Source organism: Sus scrofa, chromosome 15 (genome assembly GCF_054392235.1).
Source record: "Sus scrofa isolate SSC_HxYL_T2T_F1_AM1 chromosome 15, Sscrofa_HxYL_maternal_Yorkshire_Landrace_v2.0, whole genome shotgun sequence".
In the NCBI taxonomy this organism is placed as follows: Eukaryota; Metazoa; Chordata; class Mammalia; order Artiodactyla; family Suidae; genus Sus; species Sus scrofa.
In genome coordinates, this window is record NC_139397.1 from 130,676,708 (window position 1) to 130,698,787 (window position 22,080).

Sequence of the window (22,080 nt, forward strand, 5' to 3'; positions counted from 1 at the left end):
GCTGGAACTGGAACTTCGTAAAACACATTTTTGTTTTGCCATCTAACTCTACCAGGCTTCAGCAATAGTGGATGCTTACAGGAAACCACAGGACTGGAGGACATAGAGTGGATCTCTTTCTTCCTGTTTCCTTCCTAGGGGTTCTTCTGAACTTCTAGTTCCAGTACACATCAGCCTAGTAACACTTCACCTCAGCAACAGCAGTTTGTTCTTATGACAGCAGCTGAATTCAGTTGACAGTTTTTCTAGTGCTTGCACAAATAGCTGCATTACACCATCATCAAAGACATTAGCTCCAGCAAATAGGTATCCCCTTCTCAGAGGGGTTGACAGCTCTGTGTGGCCCCTTTTCCAATATGAAGAATATCAATACCAGCAGTCACATGCTGTCTCCTCAGAGGACTGAGATTCACTCTGCAGCGCCCACTCACTTCAAGGTTTGAAGTTTCAATAATTCCTCCCTAATCCCTTTTTTCACTCCGTCTTATGGGTGGTAGCTCTTTCCTGAAATGGCTTTCTCCTAATGTTTTCTTTTTCTTTTATATTTATCTAGTTAACAACTTTATGCATAGTTAACAATCCCATATATTAAATCCTTACTGTTAAAATGTTAAGCACAAATTCTGTCTCCTGTCCAGACTTTGACAGTTACAGGGCATTAAATGATACATGGCTTATCCACTTGAGTTACAAAGATGCAGCTAAACAATGTGTGCATTTGCTGTATGAGAAAACATAGCTCTAAGTGATACATTTTAAACCTATTTCTATCTAAAAAGGTGACAATTTGAGAAATGTTTTAATATTCATATAAGTACCATATAAGTTATCTGGAGTAATCACATAATTCTTAATTTTATTATGTTTCTACATTATACAAACAGATTTCATAAATATTATTATAATAGATTACTGGAATTAAAAAAAAACACTTCATTGTGAAAAAATTGATACACAGAAACTTGTGCATATTTAGTATATAGAACTTGATGATTTTGAAGATAAATGTATACCCACGAAACCATCACAATCTATGCCAAAATTTTCCTCCTGCCTTCTTTATTTTTTATAACAATACCTAATAACAAATCTAGCCAATTAGCAAAATTTTGAGTATTTCAACAGTACTGTTACCTATAGGTTCTGTGTTGTACAGTAGATCTCTAGGACTTATATAATTAAAATTTTAATACTAGTACTAATTTTAATTTTTTATTACTTTTGGCTTAGGTAAGGATTTTAGTAGAATATTATGATCCATTCTAAATATATCTTCAAATGTCTTAATCATTCAGGGGGTTTAAATCCAATTGTGTTTTTTTAAGCTAAATACCAATAGACTCAGCTCTGCTTATAATGATTTCAAGCACTTTGACAGGACAGCTTTTCTCCATGACCCTGATATTGAAAACTGTCTTCCAGTTGAGACTCAGTAGATACTGATATAACAGATCAAAATTGCTTCTGATTGATGCCAACTATTCTTTACATTTCTCATTTCCCATCAATGTCAAGAGCTCACCTTTGTCATCAAAGATAAAGAAATTACACCAATTTTGAAGCTGAGGTAGTAGACACATATTGACAAATAAGAGAGGGATTGATTGTTTCTATGGTGGCTGTTGATAGACCTTTCAGAATTAAAGCACTGAGATATAATTTATGATTGCTCATGGATCCATACTGTGTGGGTATGTTTACAACTAGTGTTGCTTTATTTTATAGGTTATTGGAACTGGCTTAGTGACTTCAGCAGAGAGGTTATTTACCTTGGTAATATCATGGTGGTAGAAACTGTCCTATGTACTCTTATAGTACCACATAGTTCTTAATTTTAAAAATATTGATAAATTCTGCTGTTCACCAGAGAAGGAAGAATTTAGAAAGTGTTCTTCTTAGACTTATATTCTGCCCTTCCCTTTGAATATCTGGCTTAGCCTTCAATATTTTTTAGTTGGTGTCATATCCATAGCCCTGCAACTCTCTTGTATTGCTTATTACCTGCTAAGACCATCTAATTAGCTCCTCACCAGAAAGTTGGATACTGGAAATCATAATTAATGTAAAGAATCCAGATCAAGACCCACGTTTACTAAATGCTAATTAGAATTTCCAAACAATACCTGCAGCACTCTTAGTCTGGATTTATTAACACTCTGCCAGGTTTCTATGAATAATTTTAAGTAGTACTTCAATGATCTTCTGAATAATCATGCATAAAAAGTAGAAATTCATATGTGTTTTAATTTTTAATCATTGAGCACTACCTTAATTTTCAAACATATGCTTTAAAAATCAGTCTTAAAGCACACATGAACACTTAAACACCCTCACACATATATTTACATACACACACAGATTGTATCCTAAGTGGAAAAAGCTTGACACAACACAATTTTCTTGCATAAATGCCAGAAAGAAAATCAACACATATGTATGAAGGGAGTGCTTCGCCTGTGCCCATCCACATTCAAACTATAATTTAATTATTGTCTTATTCTACATGAATCTCTAAAGTGATGGAAACAGGTTAGGAAAATCAGAAAATATCTCAGTCAATTGTAAAAAATAAATTGTGTTTTCTTAAAGCATAAGATCTATCAATAAGTATTCATGAAATGAATACCAGTGTTGGACTGTGTTATAGGCATTAGAAAATTCTCAGATTCCATTAGAATGCAGTGATATTACAAGCAAGTAAAAAGTGCAGCAATTTTGAAACAGAGAATATGCAAAACATCTGCAATTTATAATATCATATAAGACATTCTGGTTGGCTCCTAGATGTTTTTTCTCCAAGGTAGTTGGGTTTTAGGATGGGTGCCTACACCACGCTGTATCTCTGAGGTTTGTAAAACAGATCATGTGCCTGTACTTAGTCTGTAGTTCACTGGTGCCTTGATGGGAAGGGGTTTAGAACAGGCAAAATGTTACCAAGTAAAGCTGTCCCTTCTGCTTTTAGCAGGCAAGGATTGAATGGTTTGTAACAAGAATGGAAGGAAACAGGGAGCTGTGTTAATATCAATTTATGGACTCCCCAAAATGGGAAATAAATCTTCTGCCCTTATACCCAAGTGTATTGTTTCAGATGATCTCAAAATTATGTTTGAGACAGAAAAATAAAGCAGATTTAATAACTATGTTTAGAAAAGTAATTTGTGGTTACTGTTGCATTCCATTGACTGGAAGCAAATATATCAGAAAACCTACAGAGTTTTTGAGAGAACTGTATTGTCAAGACAACCATGAACCTATCCTTAATAACCCACTGACTCTTCAAACAGCCCTCAGGACCCCAAACTTGTACCCAAAGGAAGTTAACTGCCAGTGGTATACAGTTTGCAATGAAATCACAGAAAACAGCACCTACTTTAGATAGGGGTTGTTATAGAGGAAAATGACGAGGAAAATCCTTGGTCGTAAAGTAAGGCCAGAGGCCTCAATTCCGCCAGAAACCTTTCTTCAGTTTCATGGCAAAATTCTCCTGATGCCTGCCCAGGGTTCTAAAACTTTTTAGATTAGCAACTCTTGTGTATTTCCCATTTTTTGTACTTTCTGTGCTTGAGTTTGTGCTGCAGTTATTCTTCCTCCTTTACCATTGTGCACTGTGTTTGTGATAGTGGAGGAGGCAGCAAATGTTTTTTATTAGACATTTAGCACACAGGGCACCTCTGATCCCAGTGGAGCAGATTGTACATCATGCAAGGTTCATGGAATGTGAGATGCATACAGTAAGTGAGAGAAGATTTGTGTTGTCTCCTTTGGGGAGGTGTCATTGAATACTCTAAATGTGAAAGGGAGGATGACACAGATATTTGGGAGGCAAAAGGCCAAACTCTGGCAGAGCCTGCTACCTATTCGCCAGAATCCATATTCTCTTTCTGTATGAATTGGACACCTGGCTATCTGTTTAAGTAGTGTTTCTCAGCCTCCCTTTGAATTAAGTGTGGTTATATCACTAAGCTCTCTATAATAGAATATAAGTGGAAATGATATGTACCATTTCTACATTCTCTCTCCCTTGTGGTGGAATGGGATATTAATAACAGACTGACCTTAGAAACCAGTCATTGAAAATGACAGTGTGATCATCAACCTGCTTAATGTGAGCCATCCCTACTCCCTACCTCTACTTAGCCTGCAACATCTCTGGACTAGTCATCAGTAAGAAAATGAATTTCTATTTTATTTCATAAATTATGTTCCCATTCTGTTTGTTAATCTAGCCATCCAATATAGGCACCCTGTGCATATTTTTCATGTAATATGTCCTTTTCCTCATGATATAATAAGGCAACTACTACAAGCCCTGTAATGTTATCAAAATTATTTGGATGGAGTAGTAATAGAAATTCTGTGCTGATGTTAGATGTCTCTTCAACCACTTTTCTTCCCCCTGCACCTTCTCGCTTCTCATCCTTAATGTCTGTTGCAATTCTGCCTATGAAGTCCTACTTGCCATTAGCAATACCAAGTCAAATAATTGATTTACATGGAAGTTAATGTCTGTAAAAGTAGCTGTTAAAATGAAACTACAATATGTTTAGTATTTCCATTAGTGAAAAGTGGATTCAATTGTAATGATTTTATGTAACGATAAGAAAAAAAAACACTGAAAACTATAGTAATATTGATTATACTAATGAAAATCATTTTTGCTGATTGCAGTCAAGCTGATAGGATACAAAATAGTACCCGCTATGTGGTTGACCTTATAAGTTTTCTTTTTTCCCAAAATTATGTGTAGATCCAATACACATGCATTGGACACTTTGTTATGTGCACTGTTCCAGTCACCAAGCTCCATCAGTGAACGCAATAGACAAAAACTCCTATACTTGGGTATGTGGCATTCCGCTGGGAGGCAGAAAATGAACCAAATTAAAAATAATAATTATAGGAGTTCCTGTTGTAGCTCAGCGTGTTAAGAACCCAAGTAGTATCCCTGAGGATGCAAGTTCGATCCCTGGCCTCACTCAGTGGGTTAAGGATCTGGTGTTGCTGCAAGCTGTAGGGTAGGTCACGCACGGATGAGGCTCAGATCTGGCATTGCTGTGGCTGTGGCTCCAATTCAGCCCTAGACTGGGAACCTTCATATGCCACAGGTATGGCTGTAAAGAGAGAAAAAATTTATAAATTATTATATACAGTATTTAGAGGTGTTAAGTTTGCTAGAAAAAAATAAAATATGAAAGATGGAAAGGAATGGTGTGAATTGGAAGGAATTGCAATTTTTTTTAGTTTTTTATTACTCAAATGAATTTATCACATCTGTAGTTGTATAATGATCATAACAATCTGATTTCACAGGATTTCCATCCCATAGCCCAGGCCCATCCCCCCACCCCCCTCAAACTGTCTCCTCCGGAGACCACAAGATTTTCAATGTCTGTGAATCAACATCTGAGGAACTACAATTTTGAACACAATTGTCAGGGAAATTCTCACTGTGAGGTTGACATTTGTATAAAGTAGGTGAGGGAGTACACCAAGAAGATATCTAGGAGAACATTCCCAGATCTTCTGGTGGTAGCAGCTTCCCTATTGTGGGAGCAGGACTCATTATGACTAAGGAACAATAAGAAGGCCACTGTGGCTGGAGTAGCATGAGCTAATGAATGAAGAGTAGATGTAGGGCAGTTAAATGGGTGTGCGTGGCTTAGTGTAGGGCCTTATAGCCCATTTGATTGACTTTGAACTTTAGTCTCAATGAGATGAGAAACCAGTAATGGGTTTTGAACAAAAGAGTCCCATAATCTGTTTTATACTCTAATGAGATGATTCTGATCACTGTGTTGAGATTATCCTGTGACAGAGGAGGGTTGGGGAGATAAGGGTAAAAGCAGGGAGAGCAGCCGGGAGCCTGATGCAAAAATCCAGGCAAAGGACAATGAAAGTTTGAGCCATGATGGGAACAGTGAAGGTTATGAGGATTATTCATATTCTAAATAGACTTGGAAGATAAAGCCAATAGGAATTGCAGAGGTATTATGAGTTATGAGAGAAAGAGAAATCAGATAGTCTATTGTATTTTGAGACACCTAAAAGCTTATTCTCTTTATACTGCAACACTAGTGTGAACTTTATAAAGGCTTTTCCACCCAGATTCATTGACTGGCACTCTGGAAAATGCTGTAGAATGAAGAATGCCTTCTTGTTCATCTAACAGGTGATGTCCATTGAAGAGAATTGAATGTTCCCTCTTGCCCACCAGCCTCTCTTCCTTCTTAATTTAATAATTCATTGGGCAGCATAACCCCTAGGCCAGATGAGAGAAACAGAGGCTATAAATAAAATGAACAGTTAAAAAGAAAAAGTAAATGTGAAACATGAAGATTCTCCTATGGTGAGTTATCTTCTGTTAATAGTATGTACTGTTAATTTCTTTTGGTCAAATAATGCACCAAGGCTGACTCTCAATTGGGAGAAATTTATTTCTTTATTACAAAATTAGTTATAATGAGATAGCACCAAATAAATTCTATAAAGGGAGTTTAGTATTTATAATACATTTTATTAATAATATATATTGTGTCCTTTATGATACATATGTAAAGTTTGATATATTAGAGATGAAGGATATATTTGTATGATATTAATGGCTTTAAGGCATAGTAATGTAAGAAGAAGTATTAAGATTCAAGGACATGGATTATTGGTACATTAATACTTGTCTTGTATTGCAAAACCCCTAGCTTGCCTTCTTATGCTTGAAAAAGCACCCAAGGTATATATTAATAGACTCTAAAGCCATAGTTGAAATATAATTATGTTACATTAAAAGAAATGGTAACATTCTAAAATTGACCTCTTGTGATCAATTTATCCTATTCCATGGATAATAAATCAATTAACACATCATTTTGGATTTTCATTTACATTAAAATGAATAATTCCCTCTTGAAATACAGGCTGTAAGCGATATCTAAGCATTATTGAATATAATACATAGATAAACATAAAACATGGTAAAAAATAAAATAAAATATTATTTTCTCTGTTATCTTCTCCCCTGAAGCATTGCATAACTAATAAGCATTATTAAATAAATATCTACTTATGAAGAAAAATGTATCAAAGCTAAAGTCCAGATTTCATTTGGTAAGTTATACATTGATTAAGAAATCAAGACATGGAGTTCCTCTTGTAGCCCAGCAGGTTAAGAACTGACATAGTGTCCATGATGATGCAGGTTCAATCCCTGGCCTCACTTAGTGAGTTAAGGATCTGGCTTTGCTGCAAATTGCAGAGTAGTTTGCAGATGCAGCTCGGATCTAAGCCTGCAGCTGCACGTCCCGTTCAACCCCTAGCTCAGGAATTTCCATAAGCCACAGGTGCAGCCAAAAAAAAAAAAGATGCTTTCTCATAACCAATATAGTTTTGTGTGTATTCATGAAGAATCCTTCAAGCCACAGTGTCCACTGCAGAAAACTCGATTGAACATTCTTTTATATCAGCGTATAGGACTATATCAATAAAAGAGAAAAATGTCATTAAGAATTTAATGTTTAGCTGTTTACATTTATAAAACAAATACATTTCATATAAATGAGTTATATAATTTGTGTCTAACTTTTGCCAAATAAGATACACTTTGTTTCAGAAAATAACTGAACTGTACATTAGAAATTATTTGGATAAGTATAGATGAAACTAGACGTGTTCTAATAGTGAATATATGTGTTTTACAACATGATATATTATTACTCTATTAGCACCAATTAAAGCAAGTACTTTGACATATAAAGAAATGCAACACTCCTTCTCCACTCCCTCCAAAAAGAATCTGGTCAACAGATGAGTCAATGATAATGATTAAAAGGGTTTAATGTATTCCTTCATTAATATATGTTGTAGTGATATATGGGCAAAATACACGAAGTTAAAAAAAAACAACTAAAATCATATGTATTTTTATATTTAAAGTTTGATTATACATACAGTATGTGTGTTTGTATACATATACCCAAATGTTGATATATATATATACCTGTAGTAGTAGTAAAGCAGTGTATTTAAGTGTTCAGCCCCAAATTAATTTCAGGATGAGGTAAATATTTTACTATTTTAAGTATTATCTAATCAAATGTTATCTAATTATTTACTTAGCTAAATTTTATATATGATTCCAAAACCCAATTGTTTCAAAATGATTTGAGACAGCACAAAGTATTACCATGCCCCTGAAACATTGTTTTGGGATTACTGAAATGGTTTTCATTTAAAGAAAAGGCTAAAATTGGATACAGTTGTTATTGAAATGAATTGAGTGTCTAAGTGCATCAAATTGCAAATAAAAAGATATAAACTGATATAAAATAGCACACAATAAAAATTTAGGTAGAATTAAACTACTTTCTTATATAAAATGTTAGATGGGAAATAACTTCCTATTTAGATAATAAAGTTGAATTTGTTCACTTAAATAAAACACTAGGCAACAAAATTCCCATAGAAATTTTAATATTGTTTCTTCATAGTACCTGGCATGAGTTTGTACAAAATCTTAACATGTATCATTAAGAGCAGAACTTGTTAACATGTGTCCTAGGTAGGAAATGAACCAGACCTTATTCAGTCAAGGAGCATGAAATGATTATCTCCTGGTCTGGCTTTAGTTTCCTTGCAACCTAGAATGGGTCCTATAGGAAACATTGCCTCTAGCAGGATTTCACCAGCAGAAAATCATACTTTCTGATTTGGCCTATAATTTCTGAATCATTTACTAGATTTGACCATGCAGTTATTAAAAATTGCTTTCTAACTTAAAAATTGATGATTTGGATGAGTTCCCTTCGTGGCTCAGTGGTTGACAAGCCCGACTGGTATCCATGGAAATGTGGGTTTGATCCCTGGCCTTGCTCAGTGGATTGGGCATCCAGCATTGCTGTGAGGGGTGGTGTAGGTCACAAACCTGGCTTGGATCCTGCTTGTGATGTGGGCTGACTGCTGCAGCTCTGATTTGACCTCTAGCCTGGGAACCTCCATATGCCACAAATGTGGCCCTAAAAAGCAAAAAAAAAAAAAAGAAAAAGAAAAAGGTGATTCATTTATTCCATTTTTATTATTTTTATCTTTTATTTAAAAATTTTTTACTATTATTTCCCTAATACAATTTTTTTTCTACTGTACATCATGGTGACCCAGTTACACATATTTGTATACATTCCTTTTTCTCCTATTATCGTACTTCATCATAAGTGACTAGACATAGTTCTTAGTGCTACGCAGCAGGATCTCATTGCTAATCCATTCCAAAATCAATAGTTTGCATGCATTTTTTTTAATAGTCACTCAGCAACTCTCATCCCTGGAATTAAGGATATAGGACTAGTTAGACAGAAGCCCCAGCCCTAGTGGAGTGTATAGTAATAGAAGAAGGTGTTGCTAGTTTCCTACAATTTATAACTAATTAGACAAGCACTCTGACCTGGCTACTGATCAGAGGGTTAATTTCTTACTTCTAGAGATGCAAAGCAACTATCACATAGGCTTAGTGAGATGCTGCGAGTACATACTAGTTCTCTCTTTTTGGAAAGAAACAGAACTTCTGGGTAATAAGCTACCAATGACATGGACATTAAAAATGGTGCTGGGAGTTCCCGTTGTGGTGCAGCAGAAACGAATCTGACTAGTATCCAAGAGGATACAGGTTCAATCCCAGGTCATGCTCAGTAGGTTAAGGATCCAGCGTTACCATGAGCCATGGTGTAGGTCACAGACGTGGCTCAGATCCCACATTGCAGTGGCTGTGGCATAGGCCGGCAGCTGCAGCTCTGATTCAGCCTCTAGCCTGGGAACTTCCATATGCCACAGGTACAGCGCTAAAAAGCAAAAACATTTTTAAAAAATTAAAAAATTTTAAAAATGGTTCTGAGTCTGCTCATCTTTCGAATGGTAATTTTTTCATTGGTATTTGAGTTTTATTAGTAGTTTATAGGTATCCATCACACATAAAGTATCCAATTAAGATAGTTAAGAGCAGTTTTCACACAGAGTGAACTTTCCTATGATGGTCCTATTTCAATTTGGTTCAGGGTTATTATGTCAGGTTTTTTTTTTTTATGAAGAATGTGGTAGATCTTAGAATAATATGCATTATCAAGAAACAATCTAAAATGCTATTCAGTAATAACAAACAAATAATATACTAAGTTGTGTTATATCCTGCCTTGCTTATGTTTAAATTTTTAACTTCTGGTTAGAAAAATGCATATCTACATTTTTTGCTTTCCTAAGTATATAGATAGATTCAAAGAGATCCAAAACTTGTTTTTTCTTATGCTAAGTAACTCAGACATTTAAAAATTTATCTTAAAGTTGTCAGAGGCATTAATCATAGTTATTCTATATTTTATTGTCTGAATACATGTCCAAGTAAAATTTCTTACCCATAAATTTAAGACCTAATGTTGGAAATTCATGATGATTATTTAAATAAGCATTTTAAAAGGTGCTAAATTGTGGTCTAGAAGCACAAAAAGTATCTTTACATCAAGCCATAGCTGTTGTAAAAGAAATTGGGCATTTGACATTTTTTTCTTGATTACCTTTGTCCCAATGTCTGACACGTTTACAAAAGCATCTGATGCTTCCATTTTTAGGGATGTTGTATAATTCATTTCATTGTCTATTTCTCTAGTTACCATATGACAAGTTAAATACACTCTTTAGAGAGTACTAATGTCAATTATCTCCAGAGTAAATTTAACTTTACTTTGAACTTGGCTTCACTCTTACACAAATGCAAATTAATATATCATAAGTATATGCAAAACTAATAATAAATAATATGTCTATACCGATATACTTAATATTCATTATGAATTATGAATCTCTTGCACAAATGATGTTAACCAACAAACATGTTGTAATAATTTATGTAACTACCTCTATTCATTACTTTCATTTCCTATTAATCATATCTAAGAAGGCTGCTGTCTTAGTCTTGTGGCTTTCAGTGATATCTTGAGCAATAAATTAGTTCTTCATTATCTGGATTATCATGGCTCATATTATCTATGTCCATATTCCTACCACTAAAATCTACCTAAGAACCCAGTCTCCAAATGGGAATTGATTGTTCATCTTCCCTTAGGAGGCTATTGGGATTAATCTCAATGACTCAGAGCCTTCTTTATTTGGATGAACATAATAAAACTAGCCATTATATTGCAGATACTGTCCATATATCCACCAATCAAGCTTGATCTCACACTCACCTCTGATCTCCCTTTCACTGAATGCTTTGGAACTCTCCATGTTATCAACAAAATATTTTATATCTTTCATCTTTTCATTGTACTCTTTGATCTTTTTACTTTTTGCTGGTCTTTTTTGAGGAGATGGGGGTCTCTTTTCTAATGGAACCTATAACTATCTCCCCTTGATTTTTTCTAAAACATTTATAACCCATAATAGTATCAGTAGACCTTATCTTTGAGGTACATACATAAAATGTGTTTGAGTTATTTATTTATTTATTTATAAAAAAGCAGAAGTTACAGAAAAAAAGCAAAAATAAACCAATGGGACATAATCAAACTGAAAAGTTTTTGCACAGCAAAGGAAACCAAAAAGAAAACAAAAAGTCAACTTACAGAATGGGAGAAAATAGTTTCAAATGATGCAACTGACAAGGGCTTAATCTCTAGAATACACAAGCAATTTACAAAGCTCAACAGCAAAAAATCAACTACCCAATTGAAAAATGGGCAAAATACCTGAATAGACATTTTTCCAAGGAAGATTACAGATGGCCAACAAGCACATGAAAAAATGCTCAACATCTCTGATTATTAGAGAAATGCAAATCAGAACTACCATGAGATACCACCTCACACAAGTCAGAATACCCCTCATTAACAAGTCCACAAATAACAAATGCTGGAGGAGGTGTGGAGAAAAGGAAGCGCACTGTTGGTGGGAATGTAAGCTGGTACAACCACTGTGGAAAACAGTATGGAGGTACCTTAGAAAACTATACATAGAACTACCATATGACCGAGAAATGCAACTCTTGGACATATATCCAGACAAAACTTTCCTTGAAATAGACACATGAACCTGTATGCTCATTGCAGCACTATTCACAATAGCCAAGACATGGAAGCAACCCAAATGTCCATTGACAGGCGATTGGATTAGGAAGATGTGGTATATATACACAATAGAATACTACTCAACCATAAGAAACAACAGAATAATGCCATTTGCAGCAACATGGATGGAACTAGAGACTCTCATACTGAGTGAAGTAAGTCAGAAAGAGAAAGACAAATACCATATGATAACCACTTATACCTGGAATCTAATATATGGCACAAATGAACCTTTCCACAGAAAAGAAAATCATGGATTTGGTGAACAGACTTGCGGTTGCCAAGGGGGAGGGAGAGGGAGTGGGGTGGGTTGGGAACTTGGGGTTAATGGATGCAAACTATTGCCTTTGGAATGGATTAGCAGTGAGATCCTGGGAACTATGTCTAGACACTTATGATGGAGCATGATAATGTGAGAAAAAGAATGTGTGCATGTCAGTTTAACTGGGCCACCATGCTGCACAGTAGAAAAAAAAAATTGTATTGGGGAAATAATTTAAAAAATAAAATTAAATTAAAAAAGAAAACAAACAAAAAGCAAAAGTTAAATTTGTTGAGATACTGACCAAATTTCCCCTACACTGAACCTAGAGGTTTGTTCACTAATGTGTTCCCAGTACTCAAACTCAGAGCTTGAAACAAACTAGGAAAGTAATAAACCTTTTATAAATTAATAGTTTATGTTCCCTCCATGATCTTCATTGTCACTTCTAGACCCTTTTTTCCTTCCTACCTCCTTGTAGACCACAGAAGCCTGTGCTTTGAGACAGTTCCATTAGCCACCCCTTCACTGTATGGTCATATACTAACATCCTGGTCATTCCCATCATGTTTTGAATAATTTAGCTTACTAGGAATGCATACGTCAATATCCAAGAAGAAAATCCATCCAACGCCTTGGACTTTCTTCACTTTTTATTTCCAACAACTTTCAAGTCTTTATTTTAGATTTTCTGCTCTGTGAGCACCATCTCCCCCTTTCCATGGCTTATGTACTCTAATACCACCAGCTTAGTAATTCTTTGATTCCAGTGGTATTGATAATTTATTGTCTCCACTATTTTTTCTCTTGCCTTGATAACAAGCTTCCTGTTTCTCCTTTTTTATCCAGAGTTAAAGCCAAGTCCATCACAGTGGTGTATCCTTCCCATCCAGCTTCAAATCCTACGGTCTTCTCTTCTTTCACATTTTTTTGCTTGTCAACACCCCAACATAATTTAAAACAAACTCTCTGCCTGCACCTTGTCAGCTTAGCAAAACAGACACAGACACACACACACACACACACACACACACTCCCCTACAACAGAATCATGCTGATTGATTTCGCTTTATATTTATAACCTCAATTCATAAATTTAATCCTATTCAATTTCCTCTTTTAATTAATCTTCTACCATATGAAATGAATATGTCATTCCTTTTTTCTTTTTTATTAATTTTTTTATTATTCAAATGAATTTATCACATCTGTAGTTATATAATGATCATAACGATTCCAATTTTACAGGATTTCCTTTTTTCTTAATCTTCAAATCCCTAACACTCTCCCTACTCTTTTATCCTCTGAGTTCAAGCCTTTTGTTCAGGCTTTTGTTTGCAGCTTCCAAAGAGACAAAACATGTCACATGACCAAGACCAGGATCAGTGTAAGAAGTGGCTACCCAAAAGTGTGCACTTGGGGAGAGAGTTAACAGCAACTATTTTTCAAATGATACATATTTTTCTAACCCTTGTAATCATCTCTTTGAATGTGTTATTAAGGTTGTATTTTAGCTATATTTTATATTATAGAATACATGCTTCTTCAGTTGACCTAGGTACTTAAATAGGCTTTTATGATCGTGCCTATAGCAAAATGGAGTCTGACTCCTTATCTCAATTCTTACAAATTGTTGGAGAGAGTCTTATAAATAAGTTATGGGGTAATTTTAGGCTATTTGTGCTTCCCTGCTCAGTAAATTTTAGATGATCCCTATTATTATTTTATATCTTTTTATTTTGAATTAGTTTAATACTAATACTAAAAATAAATTGAAAAACGGAATAGTATTCATGTACTCTTCACTCAGATTCTCCCAGTGATAATTCCTGACTATTACATATTATCCAAGCTAGGATATCAACATTGGTACTGTATTATTAACTCAAGCACAGATCTTAGGAAAATTTCACCAGTTTCCTCATACATTTGTGTGTGTGTGTGTGTGTGTGGAGTTCTATGAGATTTTACCATGTTTAAATTAAAGTAACCAATGTAACTCCATATAGTCAGGATACAGACTGATAACAGACATGTCACCATAAATTATGTCATGTTACCCCTTAATGATCACACTCTTCCCGCACTCTGACCATTGGCAACCACTGTACTGGTCTTCATTACTAAAACTGTCAATTCAAAATTATTTTATAAATTGAGTCATGCTGTATGTGACCATACTGAGATTGGCTCTTTTTCACTCTGTGAAATGCACTTGAGATTCATTCAACAATGTTGTATGTCAATAGTCAATCCCTTTTTACTGCTAAAAAATAGTGCATTGCTTAGATATACCAGTTTGCTTATATGTTCACTCCTTGAAGAACATTTTATTTGTTTCTATTTTGGGAATAGAACAAATAAATCTGCATGAACATTCATGTACAGGTTTTTGTGTGAATATAAGTCTTCATTTCTCTAGGATAAATTCCCAAGAGTACAGTTGCTGAGTTGTATGGTAAATGTGTGTTTAACTTTATTGAAAACTGCCAAATTATCTTCCAGTGTAACTATACTGTTTTACATTCCTACCACAATACATTAGAAATCCAGTTTCTCCACATGCTTGTTAGAATTTGGTACCATTAGTATTTTTCATTATCCTAGACATTTTAATAGGCATATAGCAGTATTTCATCATGGTCTTAACTTGCATTTCTGTGATGGCTAATGATGTTGAACATCTTTTCATGTAAATATGACCTTTGAGATATGCAGGGGTTTGGGTGCTGATCCCTGATCAGTTGAAAAATCCATGTGTAACTTTATAGTCAGCCCTCCAAATCCACAGGTTCAACCAAAAGCTAATTTTGTAGTACTGTAGTTAAGTATTTATTGAAAAAAAATCCTTGAATAAGCAGACATGTGCAGTTCAAACCCATGTTTTTTTAAGGGTTAACTATACTTATTTTCTCTCTGTATATCTTCCTTTGTGAAGTATCTGTTCATACTCTGGGCCAATTTCTAATTGGATTGATTTCTTACTGTTGATTTTCTGTTGAAATTTCTTTATATATTTTGAATGTACATCCTTTGTCAGAGTTTTATGTGAGGTGTAGGCTGAGGAATTTTTTTTTCCTTATAAATTTCCAATTATTCCAACACCATTCAATGAAATTTTATAAATAAAAACAAAGAAAATATCTGATTTTTGAGAAAAGCTCAAAAGCAATTCAGTGGAGGGAAGTAAAAAATAAGTTGGTTATGTTTATGTGGGTCTGTTTCTGGGTTCTCTATTCTATTCCACTGATCTATGTATTTATTCTTTCACTAATACCATACAGTCTTGACTGCTATAGTGCATAATAAGTCTTAAAAGCAGGTAGTGTGATTTCTTCATTTTTTTTGCTTTTCTTTCAAACTTTTTGGAACTGTTATATTATAGTTTGTCTTCTCAACACCATTTTTTCCCCTGGCTCAATTGCTTTCAGCTTGCTTTTCTTGGCCAGTAAATTTCATATTCTTTTTCTAGTTATATGTTTTATATATATAGTATATATACTTTTCCATTATATATTATATATTTTACATATTATATAGTATAAATATAGTATATATATATATGCTTTTCCTTTCTGATCCTCACTAGTGTGTTATTTATTCCTAATTTTTTCATACTACTTCTCAAAATTAAATTCCCTCTAGACTCTTCTCCAATAATCAATGTTGTTTTTCCTTCCTCTAAATTAGAGTGTAATACTGTTCTCTTTTTAAAGCCTGCATGCCTGACCTCAATCTCTGATGGACACATTTCCCTTTCCTATTTCATTTTTCTTATTAGAGTCATATAGTGAGTTTTAAGGCCTTAAGCACACGCACATACACACACACTCATCCTACATATAATTAGAAATTTAAATATTAAAAACAATAAACAATGTGTGTAAAAAAGCCCATAAAAACTTGATTTTTGTCTATGAAAACTCCTTTGATGCTATTCTGATCACTTATACTGTGGAATATAAAATTCTTTTAAAAATTCTATCTTTACTTCTCGAGTTTGTTCCCTTTTCTCATTGCCCTCTATCCTCCTTTTTGGTGTAGCTCCTTTGCTGGTGCCTTAGACATATGCTTTGTCTTTCTATTGGGTAATCCAACACTGGCTTTTCTGAATAATTTGTTCCGTGTCATAAAACATTCACGTTTCTGCTCTAGTTGTTTTTATCTTTGAGGTCCTTCTGCCACATCATAACCTCCTGTTTTTTCCACCCTTTATAATATCCTCTGTAGCCCCCAATATTTAGTGATGTGTTATCCCACCTCTGCCTCTCTTTACCCAGTTCAAAGCAAACTGTTACTTCCTATATCCTCCCATGTCTTTCTGTTAGAGTTGTTCCATAGATTGCAAACAGTTAAATTACTCCCCCACAACATCTCTCTCCTTTACAGGTATATATCTTGCAGTACCTAAACTTAAATAAATGGTTCCTTTTCATTCATTATCTTATTCAATAGCATCTCTTTGGACTTGTCTTCACATAGCCATGTTGAAGGAGAACTAAGGAAGTCTGAGAACCTCTCGGAACTCCCTCTCTTCAGATAGTTTACTAACATCTATAGGATGGAGTTATGAGAGATTTCAAACTATAAAGAAAAGATATATATATATATTTTTTTTTTTTCTTAAGGCAGGGGTACCACTCAACTATAAAACTCCTTTTTAATGTGCAGTTTTTATTCATCTAATGCTGCACATATCGAATGAGCTTTCCAATACTGCAAATCTCTAAGGAGTTAAAAAACACTTTGACAAAACAACCACAACTCTTCACTTTCAATATATAGTTGTTTGCACTATGAGGTCTTTGGTATTCAACCTTTCTCATCAAAGCAAATAAGCATCAACTGTTGGACTGAAACAATATTGTCACTGAATATTTAACTCCAAGTATTATTTACCATGTCTCTATGTGCCCTTTATTTTGTCAGCATGCTGAACTGTACAAAAGCAGGTTTGAGACTGACAAAATTAAAGGCACACAAACCTGTTTACAGAGATGCCCGTGCTGCTATATTCAGGTAAAACACTGTGCAGCAGATTCAGGTTATTTTCTAAAACTAACATTAATTAAGATGATTTCTTTCTTTCCATCTCTTTAGCAAATCTTTGCTGTATAACATTCCTTCACTGAGTACAATTCTTACAAAATGTAGCCTTTTTGCAGATGACACAAAAATATGTAATATTGGGTCAGAAGTAACCAAAGCATCTTTCACTGCTTGCATCTATAGTTAGGTGATACAAACTGGCACATATCACTTATTCATGAGTTCTACTGCCTGAGTCAGATGATTCCCCTGAATCTTAAATGGTCATGAACCATTAATATATTTCTAGTTTGGAATTAGATAAGCTGATTGTGTTTATCAAAGAAAAAGTTCATGCAGTTGCTGCTTCACACACACCAGTGCTTCTCATTTGGATTCCAGTACCTGTGGCCAGGGACAGTCTTGGAAAATGATCTTTATTTCCATTTATTCATCTAAGAATTAGAACTGAGATTAAAAAGAAAAAAACCTACACTGTCAAGTGACTTTTCTTCTCTTCATATAGTCCTAGTTTTTTTTGTCTTAATGTGTGTGCCTTTGGATGGGGTATTAATGCATAGACACAGTCTCATGTTTACTCCCTCTTCATCTTTGGCCTGTTTCAGTTGGGGTAGGACCACAGGTCACATGGCCCTTTAACAGTGGCTTCTCCTGTTCAAAAGGTCTCCAGAGTATTGCACTAAAGTTAGTAGCTTCTAAATTGCCTTTGTAACTTCTCAAGACCTTTTAAAAATAGTATTCAGGATAGCATCTCTTTTTGCTTTAGAAATAAGTTGTTTCTCATTTCCCCTTTGATATAGTTTTCTTTATAATACATTTGGCATACATTGATTAATATTTATTCTTGGAAATACTTTTAGTTTGATAACCAAGATTTTTAAAATGCAGTCCCCATATTCAAACATAAAAGATGGCAGGGCTCAAATTCTCCTATTTGAAATTCAAGATTTAAACATTTGAAGATAACATGTAAACTCTGAATAAATTAAAAAAAAATTAAGAAACATTTTGGAAAATATATTCTGTTCTCATTCATATTTAAAAAATTGAAGTATGAATTTTTGCTACTATGATGACAGAAAATAAACATTCAAATAGAATTATCAATTATAATACACTGAGTAAAAATTATTTTATGTATGGAAAAATATAGAATATCCATAAATTCTAGGTTACAATAGTTACATGTTCCTTTAAGATACAGAAATGTTCAAAATCAAAACAGCAATATAGCAAGACTGCCATGATTTTTCCAGTTCTTATTTTAAATAGTGAGATAATATAAAAAAGGAAAAAGGATATAAAACACAGAAAATAATAAGAAGCAGCAAAAGAATGTGTGAGCCATATTTAATTTCTGCTCTCAATTTATTTGTATTTTTAACTTTTTTCTAAAAAAATTTTAAGCCAGCTCACAAGGTTAAATAAAATATGGCAAAAGGGTCTAAATTAAAATTGAGATAAATAGGAAAAGATAAACTTTGAGAAGAGAAAATAGAACCAATTATATACCAAATGCATGCTGTAATAACTGATTCACTAATGCTGAGTCACATTTTCAGTTTTAAGCTTCCAAACAGCCAAGCAAAGGACATTTTTCTTTTCATTTGTATAATTGAGAATGTTTGAGATGCACATAAACCAAGCAATTAAGGAAAAAAGACAATGATATTATTAGTATTAAGGGAGATTTAACTGATGATTTCATTAGAGAATGTAAGCAGGTTCATTAGATGAGGCTCTTAATATTTTTATGATGGATGCAATGATAAGTTTGATAGAGTAGCTCTCTTAATGCATGAATATACTCTAAGAACATCACCTATGGTCTATCATCCAGGGATGATCCAAAGGACTACCAATCAGAGAAAATGCTTTGAATCATCTTTCCCTGGGCCTGGACAAAACTGACTACCAGACCTAGAGACAAATATTTCCTTCCTGATACCAGCTCCCCCTGAGCTTCTGTCTACACCCTGCCCATGCGGACATACATGGCACAAACCACAAGGCCTTTCCCCTCATTTCTAAACTGGAAAAACTCAGAAGGTCTGCTTGACTCCATCCCTGTTCATATTGGAATTGGCAGGAAGTCTGGAGGAGGTGGAAAGAATTAATCAGTTTCTCAATTTTGAAAAAAAAAATCCACTGTTTTTATATTGGATCTGTAGAACAATTGGGTAGTATTATCATCTTAAAAATTTTAGTCTTCTGATCTAAGAACATATATACTCTTCCCTTCTTTATATATTTAATTTTTTCAAAGACTGTTTTAGAATTTTCAGGGTACAGGATATTAAATTATTTTGTTAAATTCATTTCCTAGGCATTTTATGATTGTTAACATTATTTTAAAGGGAATCATTTTCTTAACTGGGTGGAGGGATATTCATTTCTATTATCTAGAAATCCAATTGATTTTTCATATATTGATCTTGTATCCTGCAACCTTGCTGAACTTGTTTATTAGTTTTATAGTTTTTCTATAGATTTCATAGGATTTTCTACATATAAGAGCATGTAATCTAAAAATAGAGAGGTCAGAGTTCCTGTAGTGGCTTAGTGACAACAAACCCAACTATTATCCATGAGGACGTGGGTTCAATCCCTGGTCTCACTCAGTGGGTTAAGGATCCAGTGTTGCCATGAGCTGTGGTATAGGCTGGCAGCTGCATCTCTGATTCCACCCCTAGCCTGGGAACTTCTCAGATCCCATGTTGCTGTAGCTGTGGTCTAGGCTGGCAGCTGCATTTCTGATTCCACCCCTAGCCTGGGAACTTCCATATGCTGGGGGTGCAGCCCTAAAAAGACAAAAAAAAAAAAAAAAATTTAAATAGAGAGTCATGTGAAGACAGTAAGAAGATGGGCACTTGCAAACCAAGGAAGAAAGCTTCAAAAAAAACCAAACTTGATAATACCTTGATCTTGGATCTTATAGCCAATAGCACTGTGAAAAATAAAATAAATATCTGTTATTTAAGTCACCCAGTCTATTTATGGTGGCCTTAGCTGAAATGCACCATTTCAGTCTCTTTACTCAGTATATGTCCATTCAGATTTTCGTTTTCTTCTTGGGTCAATTTCAATAGTTTGTGTCTTTCTAGAAATTTGCCCATTTATTTATTTTATTTTATTTTATTTTTTCTGTCTTTTGTCTTTTTTGTTGTTGTTGTTGTTGCTATTTCTTGGGCCGCTCCCGCAGCATATGGAGGTTCCCAGGCTAGGGGTCCAATCGGAGCTGTAGCCACCGGCCTACGCCAGAGCCACAGCAATGCAGGATCCAAGCCGCGTCTGCAACCTACACCACAGCTCACGGCAACACCGGATCGTTAACCCACTGGGCAAGGGCAGGGACCGAACCCGCAACCTCATGGTTCCTAGTCGGATTCGTTAACCACTGCGCCACGACGGGAACTCCCGAAATTTGCCCATTTAATTTACATTATCTAATTTGTTGTCATACTGTTTATCATAGGGTTTCCTCATAATCCTTTTTTTAAAAAAAATTCTATAATATTGGTAATGATGTATTCTCTTTTATTTCTGATTTTAATAATTCAAATCTTCTTTTTTTTCTTTGGTTAGACTAACTAAATATTTGTCAGTTTTGTTGATCTTTTCAGAAGAACTGCTTTTGGTTTTATTGATTTTTCTATTATTTTAATGTCCTATATTTCATTAATTTACATTCTAATCTTTATTACTTCCTGTCTTCTACTTGCTTAAGGTTTAATTTACTCTTCTTTCAGTGTCTTAAGATGGAAACTAAGATTGCTAGTTTGACATCCTCTTTTTAAATATAAGCATCTACAATTATAAATTTCCTGCTGAGCACTACTTTAGCTGTATCCAGTAAATATTTGTATGCTATGTTTTCAATTTCATCCATCTCAAAATATTTTCTAATATCTCTTGTGGTTTCTTATTTGGCCTATTAAATATTTACATGTATGTTGCTTAATTTTCACATATTTTTTAAATTCTCAAATTTCATTTTGCCATTGATTTCTTTTCTTTCTTCTTCTTCTTTTTTTTTTTTTTTTTTTGGCTTTTTAGAGCCACACCTGAAGCACATGAAAGTTTGCAGTCTAGGGGTCAAATCAAATTGGAACTACAGGTACTAGCCTACACCACAGCAGTCACAGCAATGCAGGATCTAAGCTGCATCTGTGACCTACGCTACAGCTCACGGCAATGTCAGATCCTTAATCCACTGAGCAAGAACAGGGATAAAACCTACATCCTCATGGGTACTAGTCAGATTCATTTCTTCTGTTCCATAATGAGAATTCCTTGTCATTGATTTCTAATTTAATTTTATTGTAGTTGAGGTACATAATTTCTATATACTAGCTATTTATATAAATATTTTATATTTATTAATTGATTAAATTCTCACAAGAACTACATGAAATATAATGCTTTTTAATATCCATATTTTATTCATAAGAAAACTGAGATGCAAAACAGGAAGGCATTTGTGCAAGACCTACATCTTGGCACCATGTGGTGGGGGCCTGTGATGGATTCCAGGTAACATATTCCAGAAACTGTTCTTAGCCATCTCCTTCAGTATAGACCTTCCTTTGGTGAAGATTAATTGGGTTAATTTTGTTTTTTCACTATTATGACCAAAACCTCCATAAATAAGAATCATTGCCCAATTAC

The 22,080-nt window shown here is 34.3% G+C and overlaps 1 protein-coding gene across 13 annotated transcripts in view; it reads left to right on the plus strand.

Moving 5' to 3' along the window:
• Positions 1–22,080, plus strand: part of SPAG16 (sperm associated antigen 16) — a 959,311-nt gene that overhangs the window by 495,100 nt on the left and 442,131 nt on the right. The gene's annotated exons all lie outside the window — the stretch shown is intronic.